The sequence below is a fragment of the Megalobrama amblycephala genome, linkage group LG5 (genome assembly GCF_018812025.1).
Source record: "Megalobrama amblycephala isolate DHTTF-2021 linkage group LG5, ASM1881202v1, whole genome shotgun sequence".
NCBI classification, from domain to species: domain Eukaryota; kingdom Metazoa; phylum Chordata; class Actinopteri; order Cypriniformes; family Xenocyprididae; genus Megalobrama; species Megalobrama amblycephala.
Window position 1 is genome coordinate 40,870,512 of NC_063048.1, and position 24,100 is coordinate 40,894,611.

The 24,100-nt window shown below is 34.4% G+C and overlaps 1 protein-coding gene across 3 annotated transcripts in view; it reads left to right on the forward strand.

Moving 5' to 3' along the window:
* slc25a21 (solute carrier family 25 member 21) overlaps positions 1-24,100 on the forward strand; it is a 139,125-nt gene that overhangs the window by 56,360 nt on the left and 58,665 nt on the right. Inside the window, exons 1-2 of one of the 3 annotated variants that reach the window (XM_048192311.1) lie at positions 15,187-15,877; positions 18,513-18,730. The exons of 1 other annotated variant lie outside the window; for it this stretch is intronic. The gene's annotated coding sequence lies outside the window, so the exon portion shown is untranslated. Of the gene's footprint in view, positions 1-15,186; positions 15,878-18,512; positions 18,731-24,100 lie in introns of those variants that run through there. One more of the 3 variants, XM_048192312.1, reaches the window with a different exon arrangement.

Genomic DNA, 24,100 nt, shown 5'->3' on the forward strand with positions numbered 1-24,100 from the left:
ATTGCGAGTTATAAAGTCAGAATTGCGTGATATAAAGTCAGAATTGCGTGTTATAAAGTCAGAATTGCGTTATAAAGTCAGAATTGCGTTATAAAGTCAGAATTGTGTGTTATAAAGTCAGAATTGTGTGTTATAAAGTCAGAATTGCGAGTTATAAAGTCAGAATTGCGTGATATAAAGTCAGAATTGCGTTATAAAGTCAGAATTGCGTGTTATAAAGTCAGAATTGCGTGTTATAAAGTCAGAATTGTGTGTTATAAAGTCAGAATTGTGTGTTATAAAGTCAGAATTGCGTTATAAAGTCAGAATTGCGTGTTATAAAATCAGAATTGCGTGTTATAAAGTCAGAATTGCGTGATATAAAGTCAGAATTGGGAGATATAAAGTCAGAATTGCGTGATATAAAGTCAGAATTGCGTTATAAAGTCAGAATTGTGTGTTATAAAGTCAGAATTGCGTGTTATAAAGTCAGAATTGCGTTATAAAGTCAGAATTGCGTTATAAAGTCAGAATTGTGTGTTATAAAGTCAGAATTGTGTGTTATAAAGTCAGAATTGCGAGTTATAAAGTCAGAATTGTGTGATATAAAGTCAGAATTGCGTGTTATAAAGTCAGAATTGCGTGTTATAAAGTCAGAATTGCGTGATATAAAGTCAGAATTGCGTGATATAAAGTCAGAATTGCGTGTTATAAAGTCAGAATTGCGTGTTATAAAGTCAGAATTGCGTGATATAAAGTCAGAATTGCGTGTTATAAAGTCAGAATTGCGTGTTATAAAGTCAGAATTGCGTGTTATAAAGTCAGAATTGCGTGTTATAAAGTCAGAATTGTGAGATATAAACTCCCAATTCTGACTTTTTTTTTCATAGAATTGCAAGTTTATATCGCAATTCCGACTTTATATCTTGCAATTCTGAATTTATAACTCGCTATTGCGAATTTAAATTTTCTATAACACAATGTACACAATTTATATCACACATTAGAAATGTGTGATATAAATTCATAATTGCGTGAAATAAAGTCAGATTTGCGAGTTATAAAGTACTATTGCATCTTATATAGTCAGAATTGTATGATTATAAAGTCTGAATTGCGAGGTATAAAGTCAGTATTGTGAGAAAGTCAGAATTGGGAGATATAAAGTCAGAATTGCGTGTTATAAAGTCAGAATTGCGTGTTATAAAGTCAGAATTGCGTGATATAAAGTCAGAATTGCGAGTTATAAAGTCAGAATTTTCGAGATATAAAGTAAGAATTGCAAGTTATAAAGTTCTTTTGCATCTTATATAGTCTGAATTGCGTGATATAAAGTCTGAATTGCGAGTTATAGAGTACTATTGCATCGTATATAGTCTGAATTGCGTGATATAAAGTCTGAATTGTGTGATATAAAGTCTGAATTGCGAGTTATAGAGTACTATTGCATCTTATATAGTCTGAATTGCGTGATATAAAGTCTGAATTGTGTGATATAAAGTCTGAATTGCGAGTTATAGAGTACTATTGCATCTTATATAGTCTGAATTGCGTGATATAAAGTCTGAATTGCGAGTTATAGAGTACTATTGCATCGTATATAGTCTGAATTGCGTGATATAAAGTCTGAATTGTGTGATATAAAGTCTGAATTGCAAGTTATAAAGTACTATTGCATCGTATATAGTCTGAATTGCGTGATATAAAGTTTGAATTGCGAGTTATAGAGTACTATTGCATCGTATATAGTCTGAATTGTGTGATAAAGTCTGAATTGCGAGTTATAGAGTACTATTGCATCTTATATAGTCTGAATTGTGTGATATAAAGTCTGAATTGCGAGTTATAGAGTACTATTGCATCGTATATAGTCTGAATTGCGTGATATAAAGTCTGAATTGCGAGTTATAAAGTACTATTGCATCTTATATAGTCTGAATTGCGTGATATAAAGTCTGATTTGCGAGATATAAAGTCTGAATTGCGAGTTATAAAGTACTTTTGCATCTTATATAGTCTGAATTGCGTGATATAAAGTCTGAATTGCGTGATATAAAGTCTGAATTGCGAGTTATAAAGTACTATTGCATCTTATATAGTCTGAATTGCGTGATATAAAGTCTGAATTGCGAGATATAAATTCTGAATTGCGAGTTATAGAGTACTATTGCATCGTATATAGTCTGAATTGTGAGATATAAATTCTGAATTGCGAGTTATAGAGTACTATTGCATCTTATATAGTCTGAATTGCGAGATATAAAGTCTGAATTGCGAGTTATAGAGTACTATTGCATCTTATATAGTCTGAATTGCGTGATATAAATTCTGAATTGCGAGTTATAGAGTACTATTGCATCGTATATAGTCTGAATTGCGTGATATAAATTCTGAATTGCGAGTTATAGAGTACTATTGCATCTTATATAGTCTGAATTGCGTGATATAAAGTCTGAATTGTGAGTTATAGAGTACTATTGCATCGTATATAGTCTGAATTGCGTGATATAAAGTCAGAATTGCGTGTTATAAAGTCAGAATTGCGTGATATAAAGTCAGAATTGCGAGTTATAAAGTCAAAATTGTGTTATAAAGTCAGAATTGCGTTATAAAGTCAGAATTGTGTGTTATAAAATCAGAATTGTGTGTTATAAAGTCAGAATTGCGAGTTATAAAGTCAGAATTGCGTTATAAAGTCAGAATTGCGTGTTATAAAGTCAGAATTGTGTGATTATAAAGTCTGAATTGCGAGGTATAAAGTCAGTATTGTGAGAAAGTCAGAATTGGAGATATAAAGTCAGAATTGCGTGATATAAAGTCAGAATTGCGTTATAAAGTCAGAATTGTGTGTTATAAAGTCAGAATTGTGTGTTATAAAGTCAGAATTGTGTGTTATAAAGTCAGAATTGCGTGTTATAAAGTCAGAATTGCGTTATAAAGTCAGAATTGTGTGTTATAAAGTCAGAATTGCAAGTTATAAAGTCAGAATTGCGAGTTATAAAGTCAGAATTGTGCGATATAAAGTCAGAATTGCGTGTTATAAAGTCAGAATTGCGTTATAAAGTCAGAATTGCGTGATATAAAGTCAGAATTGCGTGATATAAAGTCAGAATTGCGTGTTATAAAGTCAGAATTGCGTGTTATAAAGTCAGAATTGCGTTATAAAGTCAGAATTGTGTTATAAAGTCAGAATTGTGAGTTATAAAGTCAGAAATGTGTGATATAAATTCATAATTGCGTGAAATAAAGTCAGATTTGCGAGTTATAAAGTACTATTGCATCTTATATAGTCAGAATTGTGTGATTATAAAGTCTGAATTGCGAGGTATAAAGTCAGTATTGTGAGAAAGTCAGAATTGGGAGATATAAAGTCAGAATTGCGTGATATAAAGTCAGAATTGCGTGTTATAAAGTCAGAATTGCGAGTTATAAAGTCAGAATTGCGTGATATAAAGTCAGAATTGCGTGTTATAAAGTCAGAATTGCGTTATAAAGTCAGAATTGCGTTATAAAGTCAGAATTGTGTGTTATAAAGTCAGAATTGTGTGTTATAAAGTCAGAATTGCGAGTTATAAAGTCAGAATTGCGTGATATAAAGTCAGAATTGCGTTATAAAGTCAGAATTGCGTGTTATAAAGTCAGAATTGCGTGTTATAAAGTCAGAATTGTGTGTTATAAAGTCAGAATTGTGTGTTATAAAGTCAGAATTGCGTTATAAAGTCAGAATTGCGTGTTATAAAATCAGAATTGCGTGTTATAAAGTCAGAATTGCGTGATATAAAGTCAGAATTGGGAGATATAAAGTCAGAATTGCGTGATATAAAGTCAGAATTGCGTTATAAAGTCAGAATTGTGTGTTATAAAGTCAGAATTGTGTGTTATAAAGTCAGAATTGCGTGTTATAAAGTCAGAATTGCGTTATAAAGTCAGAATTGCGTTATAAAGTCAGAATTGTGTGTTATAAAGTCAGAATTGTGTGTTATAAAGTCAGAATTGCGAGTTATAAAGTCAGAATTGTGTGATATAAAGTCAGAATTGCGTGTTATAAAGTCAGAATTGCGTGTTATAAAGTCAGAATTGCGTGATATAAAGTCAGAATTGCGTGATATAAAGTCAGAATTGCGTGTTATAAAGTCAGAATTGCGTGTTATAAAGTCAGAATTGCGTGATATAAAGTCAGAATTGCGTGTTATAAAGTCAGAATTGCGTGTTATAAAGTCAGAATTGCGTGTTATAAAGTCAGAATTGCGTGTTATAAAGTCAGAATTGTGAGATATAAACTCCCAATTCTGACTTTTTTTTTCATAGAATTGCAAGTTTATATCGCAATTCCGACTTTATATCTTGCAATTCTGAATTTATAACTCGCTATTGCGAATTTAAATTTTCTATAACACAATGTACACAATTTATATCACACATTAGAAATGTGTGATATAAATTCATAATTGCGTGAAATAAAGTCAGATTTGCGAGTTATAAAGTACTATTGCATCTTATATAGTCAGAATTGTGTGATTATAAAGTCTGAATTGCGAGGTATAAAGTCAGTATTGTGAGAAAGTCAGAATTGGGAGATATAAAGTCAGAATTGCGTGTTATAAAGTCAGAATTGCGTGTTATAAAGTCAGAATTGCGTGATATAAAGTCAGAATTGCGAGTTATAAAGTCAGAATTGCGTTATAAAGTCAGAATTGCGAGTTATAAAGTCAGAATTGCGTTATAAAGTCAGAATTGCGTTATAAAGTCAGAATTGTGTGATTATAAAGTCTGAATTGCGAGGTATAAAGTCAGTATTGTGAGAAAGTCAGAATTGGGAGATATAAAGTCAGAATTGCGTGATATAAAGTCAGAATTGCGTTATAAAGTCAGAATTGCGTGTTATAAAGTCAGAATTGCGTGTTATAAAGTCAGAATTGCGTGATATAAAGTCAGAATTGCGTTATAAAGTCAGAATTGCGTTATAAAGTCAGAATTGCGTGTTATAAAGTCAGAATTGCGTGTTATAAAGTCAGAATTGCGTGTTATAAAGTCAGAATTGTGAGATATAAACTCCCAATTCTGACTTTTTTTTTTCATAGAATTGCAAGTTTATATCGTAATTCCGACTTTATATCTTGCAATTCTGAATTTATAACTCGCTATTGCGAATTTAAATTTTCTTAAAATACTTTTTTTTTATTATTATTTAGTGGCAGAAACAATCTTCCATAACTCCATGTTATTATTAAAATGATCTGTGTTCTTATAGTTTTCTGGTAGCTTGATGTCTCAACTTCTGTTATTTTATTTAGTTTTTGTTTGTAGCGGTCTGTTTCCTCATTTGCATGTGTGCTTGCGTGTCTGAGCTTGCAGTATGTGTGTGGCTTTCCCCTCCTTCTCTCTCCCAAAAGGAAAAGTTTCATGTTCGCTCACTAACTCGTCCCTGTAGAGGGTCAATTGCAACCAGTTGGCCACCAGTCTGGTCCAAAATAAACATTTGGAGAGAGGAGACTATATAGGCAGGTACCGGGGGCCTCTCTCGCTCTCTTTTTCTCTCTCACTGGCTTTTTCAGCTGTGTTTCCTTGGGAAACTCTCTCTCTATGCATGTATATATGTGTGTGTGTGTGTGTGTGTGTGTGTGTGTGTGTGTGTGTGTGTGTGTGTGTGTGTGTGTGTGTGACTGTGCTATACTAGTTGGCATTATATAGCACTCTGCAACCTTTGATATGTCTATCATTTGATTTGCTCAAAGAAAACAAAAGCTTTCCTCCTTTAATCATCTTGTGAAATGTGCTTTTTATTTCTCAGTCTCTCCCATGTCTGACGCATTCGTTATAAACGCGGAGCTGTAGGCTGTCGCATGGCTCCACGTCGTGTATGTGATGCTTGATGTGGGCAGGTGTGTGTAATTCATGGGTACACTGTGGCGGTTTGAGGCTGATGACCAGCGACTGGTTTAACTGGGACGGGGGCGCAGCAAGCGCGGCTCAATTTAGGCCACATTAATCACACTGCCATTTCCTCACTTCAGCCGGTGTGTCTGTTTGGCCAGCATAATGAGCTCAGGTGACTGAGCAGAGAGAGCCCCTCTGTTCTCCTCTTCTCTAGAGGACCGGACAGCTGCCCACTGCCACTTCAGTGAGAGATTTCACAACACAGCGCTTCATTTTCTGTGGACATGCAGTTCATAGAGATCAAAACAGGGTTGTTGTTTAGTTTTGCAGGCAACACTCTAAAAAAAAATAAAAAATACTGTGGGTTGGGTTGAAAATGGGTTGTTTTGACCCAGCGGTTGGGTTAAATGTTTGCCCAACCTGCTGGACAGTTTTATTTAACTCAACTATTGTTTAAAAATGACTAAATAGCTGGCTTAAAATTAACGCAAAATGGAAATTAAAAATCAGACACACAATTATAGTCAACAATTATAATCAAAAGATGTACATTTATTAATAAGCAATTTAATAAATGTTTGTTTAATTATTATTCATTAAACATTAATACATGTTTGTTCATTAAACATATTAATAAATGTTAATTTCCAACCTATTTTGGGTTCATTGTAAGGAAGCAATACAGTCATTTTTAAATGATAGTTGAGTTAAATAAAACTATCCAGCAAACATTTAACCCAACCGCTGGGTACCCAGACCATTTTCAACCCAACTTTGGTTGTTTTTAACCCAGCATTTTTTAGTGTTCAAATAACAGTATGTTTGTTTGTTTGTTTGTTTGTTTTTATGTGATAATCTCATTTTTGTTGTTTTGCTATTATATTAAATCATATGGTGTTATATCGCTGTCATATGGTGCAACGAATTAATTATGAATATGATAATCTCATAATTTCAATAATAAATCATAACTTTCAACATTTTAAATAGCCTTCATAAAACAGCTATTTCATACAATAAATATATCATTCTAATTAGGGCTGGATATGACACAAATTTCACAATTTGATTATATTTCGATTCACAAGTTTGTGACTCGATTCTATTCCAATTGGAATCATTAATCTAATAAAACCCAGTCTTCAGTTAACTATATTATTGTTTACCAATAAAGAACACCATCAATGCCAATTCCTTTTTTAATGGAATTATTTTTTTTATACATTTATTAAATTAATATAATTTATTAATAAAATTAAATATATTAATTATTTATTATATTGACATTCATCTTTATATTTTAATTGCGTCAAATTTTTATACTATATTTATTTATATTTATAACTTGTATTGTTTTCATAATTAATGTTTTTAAGTGACACCCCTAGTTGTAATGCCATTTTTGTCATGTACTTTAGACTAAACCTGTACCACCACATTCTTGCTTATAATCATTATGAAAATTATTTGTATTTAACAATACAGAACACTATTTTTATTGTATTTAATTAATTACTTTATTAATTATGGTATTTAAAAACATGGTTTAATAACAAACAGAAATACATTTAAGTCGGATATTGTCAATAACCTGCTAACAAAGAAACACGTTGATCAAAATATATTGCATGTACAAACAAACAACATGTTTACAAAAAAGTCGTACATGTTTTATGCACTGATTTATTTACTTTCACTTTCCTTCCCTGAGGATCTTTCCTTTTTGCTCAGTTGCAGCACTAATTCTTTGCTTATACGTTCTTGTTCTGAGCTTGACATTTTTGTTTTATCTGTCTTATGCTGAGAGAGAGATTGAGCTGAGAATTGAAGTTAGTTTGGCTGATGGATAGTATATGTGAAATGGACAAAAAAAGAAGATTAGTGTTAAAATCTGGATTTCAAAGGATATTTAAAAAGCAAAATTAGTAAAATTATAGTTTTATGCAGGCTGGCCATGTTTAGTGTTACACAAATGAGGCTGTGAGAGTTAGACAGCTGTTCTATGAGTTTCTCATTTTAATTGGCATAAAATTTAAGTACATATTGATACTGGTCAAGAAATAATTCACACAAAACAACTATTTAATAAAGTGGTATAAAAGCAAAACTCACCTCTTGACCTTCAGATGTTGTTTAAACGTCATCTGTTTTTTCATAGAACCGCTTCATAACATATTTTGATCTTTAAAACACACAATAAAAAAACTTTTTCTCTTCAAACAAGAATGAAATCAAGAAAAATACATTTTTGAAACAAAATATATTTTTTAAAAATACATCAAATTAAGTAGAAAAAAAAAAGATTTGCTTATGAAGAGAAAAACATGTCAGACCATAATTTTGACATTCTAATTTCCTTATATAGAAAGTGCTTTATGGCTGCGTGGATTTACAGTATAACAGTGTTTAATTAAAGATAACTATAACGATAACTATATCAGTGTCCACACCAATGCACAATATCGTTCTGTTTATCATAAACGTGCACTGTAGTTTTGGCATCTGCAGCTTTAAATGCTCGAGCTCTTTTAAGCAGATGGATTCTGATTGGCTGTCAAGATTTTTATTATTCATCAGCTGAAAAAAATAGTTCTGAAAGTGATTCAAACAATATTGTTTCTCTGTGCCATTATCGTTATAGCTGTGGTGTGAACTCTGTTTTCTTTTATATTTAGAATTTTATTAGAACTACATCTTTGTTATCTTTATAATTATCGTCCTTGGTGTGAACGGGCCTTAAAGGGATAGTTCACCTAAAAATGAAAATTCTGTCATTACTTACTCACCCTCATGTCGTTTGAGAGATCGTAAAACTAATATGAATTGAGCGGTTTAGTCCAAATTTTCTGAAGAGACTCGATCGCCTTAATTTAGGCTTTTATTCACATATAAACATTGACCAGTGAACAAAAACAGAAGCTCAAATGTGATGCGTAACATGAGAATGAACCTCATTGGTTCTTGTACGCGTCAATCAAACATGCTTGAGCTTCTGTTTACCACAACTGATATGTGAGTTGATTAATGTGATTAATTAAATCTGTTCATCATTTAAAGTGATCGAGTCTCTTCAGAAAATTTGGACTAAACCACTCATTCATATGGATTAGTTTTACGATCTCTTTATGAACTTTTTGAGGCATCGAAGTTTCAATTTCATAGCTGTCAATGGAGGAACACAAAGCTCTCAGATTTCATCAAAAATATCTTCATTTGTGTTCCAAAGATGAATGAAAGTCTTACAGGTTTGGAACGACATGAGGGTGAGTAATTAATGACAGAATTTTCATTTTTGGGTGAACTTCATTTTTGGCGTTTGCCGCTTTCATGTGACATCCTGGACACATAAAATCATGTTTCATACAGATATTTTAACTATGTGGAGTATTTAAAGATCATTTACATTTCAACAACTTTTCATTCAAAAAAAAAGTCCTGTGTGAATTAGAATTGACACTATTAGATGGCAATGTGTATACGTGTGTCCTGTCATTGGACGAAAGCGAGACGCAGTGGAGGGTGTGTGGAAGGCGATCTGTAGCCTGTCGTACAGGTGCTTATAATTTGCAGTGATTAATCATTGTTGTGTTTGGGGGTGACATGTTGTTTAATACATCTGTCTGTCTTCCTCTCTCCATCCTGGGCCAGCAGGCCACGGCATGCTGGGTGTCACTGAGGGGTTAATGTGCAGAAACACACCAACACACTCTGATTTACACATCACACATTTACCATTGTAATAGAGACACCAGTCATTGTACAGTATTAGAAGAGTAGGCAGGATCCCAGTTAAATGTATGCTTTCTCAAAGCCTTTATACAAATAATGCGTGTGTGTGTGTGTGTGTGTGTGTGTGTGTGTGTGTGTGTGTGTTTGCTTTGGGTACAGGGCAGGCAGCCTGGTCAGTGCAGGCTGTAAATCAGCTGCTCTCTGATGGAATTCTGACAGACAGGAAGCTAATCTGTCCCTCGTGTGTCATTACAGCCAACCTCCCAGATTGCCACATATCCTGCTGCTACGCTCATCTTCTGCACACACACACATTCAGTCCGGCTGCCAGAGACAGTAACAAACACACATGTTGAACATAAAGTGGCTTTGGCTGTGTCAAGAGTTCATTGTCCACATCTGCCAGAAGCAGAGAAAGAGCTCAAAGAGGCGTTCTCTCTCTCTCTCTCTCTCTCTCTCTCTCTCTCTCTCTCTGGCTCTGTCCACATCTCCAAACCCACTTTCCCTCATTTATTGTTGGTGGTCATCATTTATTCGTTGTAGATATGTTTTGTTCAGTGTGTTGCTTCTCTTTCTGCTTAAAAGGATGGTTCACCCAGAAAATGACAATTCTGTCATTATTTGCTAGGGGTGTTACCGAAAATGACGTTTCGGTACGTACCTCAGTATTGAAGTCACGGTTTGGTACAGGTTCGGTATAGCAGGGAGAGAAAACTAAACTTTAATAAAATTGCTTCTTTTTATGAAACAGTGGTTTATTCAACAAATTGTGTCTCTCTCTTTGAATACATCCCATTATAATTATCATTTTCTTAAGTATAAAAAGAAATCTATCTCAGCTAATGCTGTAAACTATATTCAGAAGCCCTATCTGACACATTACTGTAATAATAAAGGTTAGAATTAACAACAGAACCAAAACTATTAAATTCAGTTGCTATTTATTTTTAGATATAATAAACACTAAAATAAACAACAACAAAAAAAAAAATGCACACAAGGTATTGAATTAACTTCTCAATCTGATTACAAAATTATTTTTTTAAAATGTATTCATTTACACAGTTACTGTCATAACTTTTTCATGACAAATTTATTTAAACATATATTAAATAATTAAGACATTACTAACAGGTACAGTAAATATAATGAATATATAAGCTAATATAGTGCATATATTTAGTGAAATGCTCCCTCTAGAGTTCATTTCTCTAGTGAACTAACATGCTGTGGAGACTAAATGACTTGCCTGAGGTAAATGTAATGCTGCGTGAGATATTTTTATTTTCAAGCTATTTTATTGATGTCTTTCCGTGGTTGAGAGATTACATGTAAACATATATGCATAGATCGTCTGTTCTTCTACTACGCTTTTTCCCTGTTGTGACGGTTAGCAAACTGTGTTGCGTTACTGCGTGCGCCCCCTTCTGGATTGGAGTGTGGATCGGCTGTGACTGACTGTTTTCGTTGTCTGACTGTATGCACTGAACCGTGATGTTATAATCGACCTCATATTGTTTCAAACCTGTATGACCGACTGACTTCTGTCCAAGAGATGTTTTGAAGAATGTTCAGGCTGCTCTTTTATATACAGCAAAAAGTGAATTGGAACTAGTGACCAAAAAAAAAACCTTAAAAGCACCATAAAAGTAGTTCATTTGACTTGTGTGCCCGTGAAGCCATATAGATTTGTATGAGGAAGAGATTAAAAATGTTTTTCTTTGAAAATCTTTCTGTAACTGAATGCAATGAGCCAAGTGAATATACAGAAATACAATTGAGATTTGAGATCATATAACTTCAATTGTGATCTGTTTCTCAAATAAAATTATCTTCAGAAGACAACACACAATTGGTATTGACCACTTATATGGTGCTTTTTTGTACTCCTTGGAGCTTGACAGTATGTAGTCACTATATGCTTTGGTTATATGGAAAAGATCAGCTTGGCAATTCTTTAAAATATAGTTATTTTAATATTTTATCAAATATAGTCTACTATTCAAAACTTAACAAACTACTTCAAATAATTCCCATTCTTTTGAACATTCTATTCATCAAAGTATCATGCTTCCCATTAAAATATTAAGCAGCACAACTGTTATAAAACATTGATAATAATTAGAAATGTTTATTGAGCATCAAATCATCATATTAGAATGATTTCTGAAGGATCATGTGACACTTAAGACTGGAGCAATGATCCAGCTTTTATTCACATTATTTAAAATATTCAAATAGAAAATTTTTCACCTTACATTTTACATTTTAAATTGTAATAATATTTTAAAATATTGCTGTTTTTACTGTTTTTGATCAAATAAATGCTGCCTTGTTGATCATAAGAGAATTCTTATTTTTTAAAAACTTTTAAAAACAACCCAGACTTTTAAATGGCATTGTGTAAAAGTGCCATTTAAAAGTGTGTGTATGTGTGTGTGTCCAAACTTACAAGAGTTTAATTACAAGAGCTCTCAAGTATGTGTGTGTAAGCGACCATAGTTTCACTCGTAGCGTTTCATATCTCAACCCGCTGCTTGCTTAACAGCTCTGCTGTAATACCACAAGCTCATGAACAATTTCAGTCTGACAGTTTGAAATATTTTTTTGAATACTTTGACAAATTGCTGTATGAAAAAAGCCCAAAGCATAATCGGCTGGTTTGGAGAGGGTCCAGTATTAGGATCCTGACCCTTCAATTATGAAGTTATGGTGCTTGTTTTCATGTATGGTGCTGAATTTCATTAGTGGTTATAGTACTTTTTTGTAGCATGAATACTGCTGCTCAGTAATAATGATGCTACGGAAAGTGAAATTATGTTTTTAGTCTTAATGTATATGAATTGTGACTCTGATGAATTTTGTTTCTCTTTCTTGTCATGTTAGGAAGAGTCAATAACATGACACTTGTTATTCTTGTCAAAGTCTGTTGACTTATTCAACAATACACCTCTTCTACAATAAGCATATTTTTAATTTCTGAAATTAGTTAAAAAAAAATGTATGTGCATGTATGTTACCTTTGTGAGAGTCTGTCGATAAATTTTATGTTTTTGAAGCTGTGGTGTGCCAACTTTATTTATTTTCTATATTAATATGTAAATAAATAAAAATATAAATATTTTTGTTATTGATTTATTTATTTTTGGTGGAATAAATAAAAAATGTTGCGACGATAACTGTCCTACTAAGAAAATGTATTAAGTAGTTTGGCATTATGTTATATTATTATTTCTTAAAATATATTTTAACAAAACTGCTTCAATGCTTAATATTTTGAAAACTTTTTTATGCCAATTCAAAGTCATGAGATATGACTAATATCCTTATTTGTATCTCATAAGGTGAAATTCCTCAAAATGTAATGGTATTTATGAGGGTTTTTTCATGAAAAATATATATAAAACTGAAATAAATAATGAAAATAAAATAATGATTAAGACGTATACATTCACAAGAATTCAAATTGTAACAAAAATTGTACTTTGTACTTGGTTACACCACATGACATTTTTAGTCATTAAATTTAAACTTTTCTTGAAAATGTTATAAAAGTTTTTTCAAAACCACCAACATGAATACAAAGGCACATGTGTTTTAAACTAGATTTAAAAAGTTTTTCTTTTTGTTTTTTAGTCACAGCCATTATTTTTTCATTACCTAAATGCATTTTCTGTGTATGTGTACCTGTGTGCATTTATATGCCAGCCACAGATTATGATGACAACTTTGATTTTTCGCAGTGCACGTGGAATCACTCGCGTCGCTCTTGCCAGGTTATCTGATGCCAGCCGCTGTCAGGGCTGCCATGTCATCAGATCGGACAGGTTCCTTGCTCTACGGCTCAGGATAATTCATTGCACCGCCTCCAATAATGACAATACATCACACAACACACAAAAAAGGCCAGGCTGCATGGCTGATTTCATAATTACTGCCGTATGTAACACAATCACACGCTCTCATCAGACCCAAACCGCCACCATGGCTGGCCAGCGCTGCTTATGTAACGTTTGGAAAGAAAGAGTCTGTGTGAGACTGTATGAACTTTATAAAACCAAGACTTGTGTAGATCACGACAGTTTAGAGATGCTTAATGTGTTTTTACTTGTGTGTGTATGTGTGTTTCTCTCGTTCGTTTTCTCTGAGGCAGGGTGGTGAAACATGTTTCTCTTGTGTTTGGCCAGTGCTGGCTGAGTGCGTTTACACTTCAGTAATGGCTTCCTGCTTCAGTCTCTCACGCTAAACTCGAGGAGGGGACACGCACATTACAGCACACGCACACACTTTTAATCTACAGGGCACACACACACACACTGCAAACCCTAAGTTGGCAGAACTCAAAAAAATTGAGGTAATCAGTTATATCAAATTTAAGACTCAAAGTTGAAGTTAGAACTTTAAATATGATTTTGTACAACACAAGCATGTTAACTGCAATATAATTAAAATATTGACTAAACTAGTTTGATACCATTAATGTCTTATTTTTGTGGTTAACCACAAAAAAACAGCAACATAAGAAAAAAATAAATACACTATTTTAAGGTGTAATGTAGTAATTAATTAACTAAAGTGCTTACTGGTTAGGATTAGGGTTTGGTTTAGGGTTAGTTGCATGTAATTATGTATAATTTAGAGTTATTATTACAGTAAGTACATGTATCGCGTAACAAGGACACTGTAAAATAGTTTCCAAAACCCCTATAAATCCAAACATAACCAAGACATCTCTCTACATTAATGTTGTGCAAAAAGCCAAAAAATAACACATTTATTCTTATTCAGTCTGATGCAAAGAATGCCGGAATCTAAAAATTTGCTGCGACCCATTGTTTAAGTTCATCTAAATTAGTTATTAAATTCATGTAATTTTTTTAGTAACACTTTACAATACGTTCCCATTAATTCAAGGAAAGTCTGTTCACTCAGCTGCCATATTTGCGACGCCTCAGGGCAGCTATTTCGAATAAATGACTTTACCAATCAGCCATTGACTCGTTTACTTAAAGGATTAGTCCACTTTTAAATAAAATTTTCCGTATAATTTACTCACCCCCATGTCATCCAAGATGTTCATGTCTTTCTTTCTTCAGTTGAAAAGAAATGAAGGTTTTTGATGAAAACATTCCAGGATTATTTTCTTTATAGTGGACTTCTATGGCCTCCAGACGGTTGAAGGTCAAAATTACAGAGAATTCCGTATTCTCCGAAACGCGTACGCTGTATGTCCTGCGCCTTCCCTATTCTACTTACGGAACGAACGCGGCGCCAGTTTCTTTTTTTTCAGTAAGTAGAATAGGGAAGGCGTAGGACATACAGCGTAAGCGTTTTGGAGAATACGGAAAGCGGAAGCACATGCAAGGCATTCATTTGTGTTTATAAAGCATATACAGTTGTATTTTTTTTTTAAATGACCAATCGTTTCACTAGATAAGACCCTTATTCATTGTCTGGTATTGTTTAAAGCCTTAATTTTTTTTCGACTGACAATAGAAAGACATGAACATCTTTGATGACGTGGGCGTGAGTAAATTATCAGGAAAATTTTATTTAAAAGTGGACTAATCCTTTAAAAGGCGGGATGTAGTCTGCCATATTGTGCGTTGCAGTTTCATAAGTAATAGGAGTGAACCGTCTTTCTATAGTCTTTGAATCACACTCTATAATGTCATAATACTGATCAGGCCCTCATGCCAGGAGCATTTCAACAGAGGTACAGCAGTAATGAATCTAGAAATTTGCTGCAACTCATTCAGTTTACATTCATCTAAATCAGTTATTGAATTAATGTAATTTTTTCAGTAACATTTTACAATACGTTCCCATTAGTTAACAGTAGTTAATGTTTTAAATGGGCTATACTGTATGTAGAATTCTGAAACCCGTGTTATTAGCATCACTAGTGGCCGTTAAGTGAACTGCAGCCAGCAACTTATCGCTCGTGCTCGTAATCGTGTACACATAATGAAGTGTCTGAGCGTGATTCAAGGCCTAGATATAAGTTACTCAAGGCGAAATTCTTTTTCTAAATTATTTGCTTAGAAGTTAATATAAGTTGGAAATGGCCTACCTTTGCTGCAATATACTTTTAACGAACACCCGACGTCGTCCACGCTGCTGAGAGCGACGGTTAGATGAATATGTAAATATTTGCTGCGCGCACTTTCTTCTCAATACAAAATAAACGCCACAAAAATGACTGCTGAAGTAGTAGTAAAAAAGCATTTGAGTAGCGACGTGGGTACTTGCACCAGCTCGATTCACCGGCATCATGTCAGCGACAGATGAGGTAATTGTTTTGATTATAGGCTAAAGTACATTTGAGACTATAGACTATATCTGGCTATGTGCGATATGTTGGAATTAATCCCCCTTTTTTGTATGACAAATTGACTACAGTACGGAATGGCTATTTCAGCATTTTCCTGAACATAAGCATTCGTTAGGGATGCCAGGTTTTCACAACAAAACCTGCCCAATTGCTACTCAAAACTAGATTGCATTTCAGGGGGGTCCCCCGGCAAAAATCGCGTTCCGGAGTTTAAAATCAGTGCTTTTTGGCGGGGTTCCCTTGGTAAAATTCGCATTACAGGGGCTAAATATGTTATTTGGGCTAGCTTCAACCCGCGGACATAAAAACAACCCGTGGCAACCGTGTTAAAGGGTTAGTTCACCCAAAAATGTGCGCCAAAAAACACCCAAAATAACGACTTTTCAACAATACAGTGAATTCAAAACACTGCTTCGGAGCTTTGCGAATCGAATCAGTGATTCGGATCTCCTATCAAACGGCTAAAATGCCGAAATCACGTGACTTCGACGCTCCGAATCACTGATTCGATTGATAAAGCGCAGTGTTTTGAAATCGGCCCATCAAAAGTCCTTATTTTGTTTTTTTTGGCGCACAAAAAGCATTCTCGTTGGTTTATAATATTAAGGTGGAACCGCTGAACTTGCATTAACTGTTTTAAATATGTTTTTAGTACCTTTCTGGATCTTGAGAGAGGAAATGTCATAGCTGTGAATGCAGGCCTCACTGAGCCATCGAATTTAAAGGTGCCCTAGATTCAAAAATTGAATTTACCTCGGCATAGTTAAATAACAAGAGTTCAGTACATGGAAAAGACATACAGTGAGTCTCAAACTCCATTGTTTCCTCCTCCTTATATAAATCTCATTTGTTTAAACGACCTCCGAAGAACAGGCGAATCTCAACATAACACCAACTGTTACGTAACAGTCGGGGTGTACGCCCCAATATTTGCATAATGCCAGCCCATGTTTAAGGGATTACACAAGCCAGTAACGTCTGGATCTGTGCACAGATGAAGCATCAGACTAGGTAAGCAAGCAAGAACAACAGCGAAAAATGGCAGATGGAGCAATAATAACTGACATGATCCATGATATCATGATATTTTTACTGATATTTGTAAATTGTCTTTCTAAATGTTTCATTAGCATGTTGCTAATGTACTGTTAAATGTGGTTAAAGTTACCATCGTTTCTTACAGTATTCACGGAGACAAGAGCGGTCGCTATTTTCATATTTAAACACTTGCAGTCTGTATAATGCATAAACACAACTTCATTCTTTATAAATCTCTCCAACAATGTAGCATTAGCCGTTAGCCACAGAGCATATAGCCTCAAATTCACTCAGAATAAAACGTTAACATCCAAATAAATACTTTACTCACATAATTCGAAGCATGCATACAGCATGCATGACGAACATCTTGTAAAGATCCATTTGAGGGTTATATTAGCTGTGTGAACTTTGTAAATGCGCTGTAATATAGTTGAGAGCTTGTTTGGCAGGGAGCGTGAGCATTTAAAGGGGCGGCGTCGAGTGTAAATCAGTGCATTGTTAATGATGCCCCAAAATAGGCAGTTAAAAAAATTTATTTAAAAAAATCTATGGGGTATTTTGAGCTGAAACTTCACAGACACATTCAGGAGACACCTTATATTTATATTACATCTTGTGAAAAAGCATTCTTGGGCACCTTTAATAAAAAATATCTTAATTTGTGTTTCGAAGATGAATGAAGGTCTGAGTGGTGAGTAATTAATGACATTATTTTAATTTGTGGGTGAAGTAACCCTTTAAAGTAGCCCAGTACCGCGGAAAACTGTCATAGATTGGAAAAGAGACTCATAAACGTCACATCCTTTTGAATTTTCAGGCAAAAACGATCCGAGTCCTTTGCATAAAAATCAGTCTACAGGGTTTCATATACAACCTAGGAAGTTGTGAAACTGGAAGGTGTCGTTTTTAAATTTTCATGACAAGTTGTTCACATATTGACAATAAAAAAGAGATACATTAAAATATGTACATATATATCCCCTTTAACTAACAATGAATTTTCATCATATTTTTGTTAAAGTAGCTATGTATTTATCTTTGTTAAAGTTAGTTAATATAAAACTGTTCATTGTTAGTTCAGGTCCATTGAATAATATTAACAGATGTAGCATTGATTTGAATAATGTATTAATTCATGTTAATTTCAACATTAACTAAGCTTAATATATGATTTAGAAGTATTTTTCATTGTTAGTTCATGTTAGCTAATGTAGATAACTAATGTTAACAAAACCTAAGTGTTACCCTTTTGTCTATTAGGTACACTGAGCTTTCGGGAATATTTGAGTGAAATGAACTCATTCCATTTAGTTAATTTCGCTGTTTGGTTTTGCAGTGAAACTTGGCAGCTCTACCTCGTATTATCATCAGCTGTGTTAGATATATTTAATATGCAAGCGCACAAATGTGTTTGTTATAGATCTTTATTTCCCTCAAATATTTTCATTGTTTCCTCAAAAAGACCCCCTGGGGAAAGGAAAGATCATATCACTCCCTAAGAATGTCCGTTGTTCTTTCCCATAATTTTCTGATCTGCTTGTGCACCTTGCAGGCAGAGGGCTGTTTTTCGACCTATCTTGCTCCTCCGTACAAAAGACGCCAGGTTTGTCTGTTCATCATTTAGTGAGGAACATCAAGCGTATTATTGAATGATGGGACGGCAGAGATGAGTCTTCGCTCACATAAACTCTCCCCAGCGGTGCCTCTGGTCGACACAGATCCAGGGCCCCCTTTCCTGCACTTGTCCAAAGAGACACAGGGTGTTAACAGGTAATTAAAGAATTTACTGCCCCACTAAAACTCTATTATTGCTGTTCCCGGCCCATAATTGGGTTCATTATCAGCTTTTATGGACTATAGGTGAGCGTTTCCGAAGCAGTGGACAAAGCGTTCTGCAGCCGCTGTCCAGGTCATACACGGTGCGTGAGTTTGAAGAGGTCACATGCTGTCTCCAGCTCTCACGTTTTCACGACCAAAGACAATCTTACCGATAGTAATGCGATAAAACAGACTTTTCCATTTAGATGTGTTAGTAAACTTTTCGATAAAAAATCTAGATGCTTATATAGATAGATGCTTAAGGAGCAGCAGTTTTTATAAAAATAACTGGTAACACTTTAGAATAATATCCTGTCATTAGGTAACTATGCAGGAAGTAATGCCGGACAAATACACTGACACTTCAGCTACTACTATTTACTAATATGGAAACGAGATTAACTAATCGTCAGGGAATTTATGACTAATCAATAATTACTGAATGAGAAAATGTGGTCCAGAAGATCATTAGTTCACACAGAGTGATTAAATAATACTTGAGTAATTACTAATTAGTGATGCATTTTATGACAGTGCTTACAGTAAAACAGACATTGGCTCATGTCTCAGACTTGCTAATGTTGTGATTAGTAATTAATTGATAATTCTTTATACTGTCATAATTAATAGTTCTAAATGAGGCTGATCTCATTCATTAATTAGTGATTACCTAATAAGGAACTATCTCAGTTCTAAATTTCAGTTCTAATACTTATTAGTTATTAGTAGTAGCTAAAGTGTTACTGTACACTCTAAAAAATGCTGGGTTAAAAATAACCCAAGTTGGGTTAAAAAAAATTAGATAAACCCAGCAATTGGGTTGTTTTGGCCCAGTGGTTGGGTTAAATGTTTGCCTAACCTGCTGGGTAGTTTTATATAACTCAACTATTGTTTAAACAATATTACTGTATTGCTTGCTTAAAATGAACCCAAAATAGTTTGGAAAGTTTAATAAAATAGAATTAAATAATAAACATTTATTAAATTGCTTATTAATAAATGTTCACCTTTTGATTATTTTTGTTACTTCTAGTAATTATGTGTCTGATTTTTAATTTATAACCTATTTTGGGTTCATTTTAATCCATGAACATGAACAAAAACTGTCCAGCACGTTGGGTCAAAGATTTAACCCAACCGCTGGTTAATCTATATTTAACCCAACTTGGGTTGTTTTTAACCCAGCATTTTTAGTGTGTAGTAATAATAATAAAAATGTAATTTGAACAGTCATGCATGTAAAAAACATTTCAGAAATAGTTGTTTGATTAATTCATTGTATGATGTATTATTTATTTTATTTATTATATTATATATATTTATTATATTATAATATCTACGCACAAATGTTTTTTTCCAGCAAATTGCTTTCTTTTTCCAGGAACTTTTTTTAGTAGCAAGAACACTGATTTCTTGTATAAAAAAATCAAATCAAATGATGTCTTATTTATAATGGCAGTACATCTAATTTATAATCAGATTATCAATCATGGCCAGTAATGTTTAGGGAATCCAGCAGCACAAATTCCTATTAGTGACCAACAGTACAGCAAGTTGCAACATGAAACCTGGAAATTTTAAACATTTTTAAAATATATATATTTTTTTAATCTTGATTTAATCTAAAGAAGATTAATATATGATGCTATTTTACTGCATGCAACACACTGTAATTTGACACACAGTTTTTAAGTTTTGGTTTTTCCCCATTCAAGCAGATTCAAGGCGCTCTACTCGAATGCATATTTACCCACATAGAAAATAGCTGTGTAAGGGTGTTATCAAGATGGCCACCGAGTGCACTCTCTTTCTTTTTAAGTGACTTTGGTGAACGCCCCTTAGGAGTGCAGAACTAATATAGCGTGAAGCATGTCGACGTATTCTCTTTCACTCTTCAAACTCTTATTTGTTTGTCTGCGTGCCACCGTACCTTCCCAAAACACGTTCACTTCTCTCTCATTTTTATGGTTGGTGAAGATGGCCAAGGTTGTTTTGCAAAATATAGCAACTCCTGGTTGTGTTTGTTTGTACACTATCACAAATCGTGTGTGTCCATCTCTCTCCTTCCTCTCACTCTCTCATGACTGTCCACTAGGTGACAGTAATGACACAGCTCATCCTCTGTGGTGATTGACATGGGAAATATCATGTTTTGGACATATTACAGGGCACAGCAGTGTGCCGATAGCCAGTTTGTGTACTTAATTTGATGGACATTGTTCAAAGATAAACACTAACTTCCTTAGACTTATCAGTTGTTAAACAATAATTAGTTAGATGACGTCAGCTACATTAGTGTAAAATATCACTAAAATGTGTGTACTTGACTTTGCATTGAGAGATGAACGCATTAAATGAGTGTGTTCTTTGAGGTGGGTCTCCAACTGCATGCCCAACTAACATGAAAAACACCAAACTGGCTTAAATAAACAAAAACACAGACAAACAGCCATGAAACTGACACCCACACACAGGGCCGTGTAGCCGGCGGCCCCAACCACCCTTATTTGACGGTGATGGGCTTATCAGATTGCACCGAGATTGTGCGTGGCTAGGCTAGTTTGAGGAAACGGTGCATTAACTTCAGCAGCTCCTTCCGTGTATTTTCTGTGGAAATGTTAATGTAAACGTGGGCAGAGTTTTTGCATATGTTGTTTTTTTGTTTTGTTAGCTTATTCAGGTGTTGGAGTTCTCTGGATGGAGTGCAGAAAGATGTTAAGTTGTTTGTTCAGCTAAAGTGATCTAAGAAGAAAATCATTCAGCTACAATGTTTCGTTTGGAATTAGGGTTAATTGTTTTTTGTTTTGTTTTTTGCTAGCTGGCCTAGCCAGCTTAACAAGTTGGAGTTGAATAAGCTTGCCCTCAATCACAAGGAAACTGTACCCGGACTACACTTTGAAAAATTCTTTAACCTGAAAATTTAATTAAATTTGGGTTATTGTTTTCACTTTGCTGTATTCTTCACGTTCCACATTTGTTAGCCAACTGTTCTGCCATTGTTCAGTGGAGCGCTGCAGTGATGACGTATTTTTAAAGGCAACCCGGAAGTTTGCATCATCCTAGTTCCCTCAACAAGTTTTTTCCATTGGCTTTTAGATGAATGCAGAAAATGAGCTCTGTGTCCAACAAAAGTTTATGATTCTTACACATTTTGTTTTGTCATGATAATCTTCACAAACAAACACAACTTTTATGAATTTTGAGGCCTATATATAAAATCTCCAGAAATAAAATACTAAATGTAGACTGTAAATGAACTACACCATGGTCACATGACTTCAGCGTCACCACCATTATGCTTCTGAAAAAATCTTTTAGTATTTGTTTTTTTCTCCCTAAATGTTTGAGTAAGAACAGTTTGCCAGAGTACAATTCTGAACACAATTAGGCTGTAAAAGAGGACTGTAGTGAGTAGATGATTTTACCTGTTTGGTGTGGTGATGTCCCCAACGATCTCTGAAGTCCAAGACTCTTTCGCCACTAGTTAGCAATGGCCTTTTTCAAGACGAGAAAAAGCTTTAAAAAAAACACAAGGAGTCCAATACGCTTAGTTTTATTACTTGCTGATATAGATTACCGTTACCTGTATTTTCATTGCATTTTAATTTTTTTTTTAAATATCAGACAGAGAAACCAAAAGAATATGAATCAAATCAGATGGCTTAGCAAATAGATATTTCCTTCTGCTATTTTCATGCCTAATTATGCCTGTTAAAATGTATTGTAGAAGCTTCTGTTATGTAGGAGTGTTAAAATGAATAATTTTACAATGCATCGCAATGCGGACGTGGACGATTATGCATCGATGCAGTAATAGACCATAATCGATTATAGCCTACTGATTACTACTCTCACGTTAGCGTAAAATGGCGGAGGGAGGTGAAACACAAAAAAGAGTAATAAAAAATGCACCCACTATTTTAACATTTACAGTGTGCGAGTGTGTGTGAGCGTTATTGTAACTTAAGTACACTACTTGACAGTTTCATGCACTTTTAGTATTTATTAGTGTTTATTAGTTCTAAATGCTCCTGTTTTATGCTCTGTTCAGACTTAAGTTTTGTTTGATGTTTGCTACATTCTGGAAATGTACTTTCTTGGAGCAGATAAAATAAAAAGGGAGCTCATATATCTGAGTGCTTGTATTCATTGACGAAAATGTGCAGTAATATTGAAAACTGAGGATGCAATCGAATCGGTGACATGATAATCGCAATCGAATTGAATCGTGAGACCAGTGACGATTCACACCCCTACTGTTATGTTCACTGTTCATATTATTGCTCTATCGTATTTTATCTTTAATTTAATAGCACAGTGAATATTTAGAGGACAAAGACAGCAGTAGATTTATTAGGCTGCTGTCACTTTAAGAGCTGCACGAATGCAACATACTGTTACACGTGCGTTTTCTTTCTTAACTGTTTTCGTTCACTTAAGACATAATTGACAAGGATACTTGCCTATACTGGAATTTAGAACATTTTGTGTGAATTCGATTTAATAGGCTATTCACATGCTGTCTGAGAGGCAGCTTTCTGGGCGAGCGCTTCGGATGTTTGCACACAGAAAACTTCTTGAAAACATCATGGGATTACTGTATCACCTTCCTGTAATAATGTAGGGAACCACTTGTTATACATAAATCATGTAACCATGTTTTTACTTGCATATACAATTTAGTTTGAATTCAAATGACCCATGTGTGCTGAGTGAACAATCAGCAATCAAAAGCATGCTCTTTCTCTCTCTTTACCACCAGATAACATTAGTAAAATGCTCCTCATTTTTACTTTATGTGCTATTGCCATATCCGACCGAACTACAAGCTTTCCAGCAATGTCTGTGAGAAAGGGATGTTTGCTCGACAAGCTTGTGCATCTGTGCCTCTGTGCGCTCAATCCACTTCATGTTTCGCTTATCAGCTCGCGCACAGCAGATATATAGTAGGCTTGATGCGATTCGTTGTTGAGTGTGTTACTGTTGTTCAGCCGCAACACCGGTTACATCACTTTCCCACTACGGCACCCCCCCCACCACCGTAGTCTTGATTTTAGTAAATCATTTAGTTCAGTTAGAGAACAGACACCTTAAGTAAAAACTGAACGCATCTGCTCAACACAGCATGAGCTGAACAAGAGTCGCAGCACAGCACAGTCCATTACGAGAGTGAGGAGCTGACTGACAAGACAATGGCAGAAGATGTTTGCAATATTTTGGATTTAAACACAGTGCTAATAGGGAACCTGCAAAGGATTAGTTGTGTTTTTCCGAATGTTGTGTTTTTCATTAAGAATAATAACCCACCATTCAAGCAGTTGC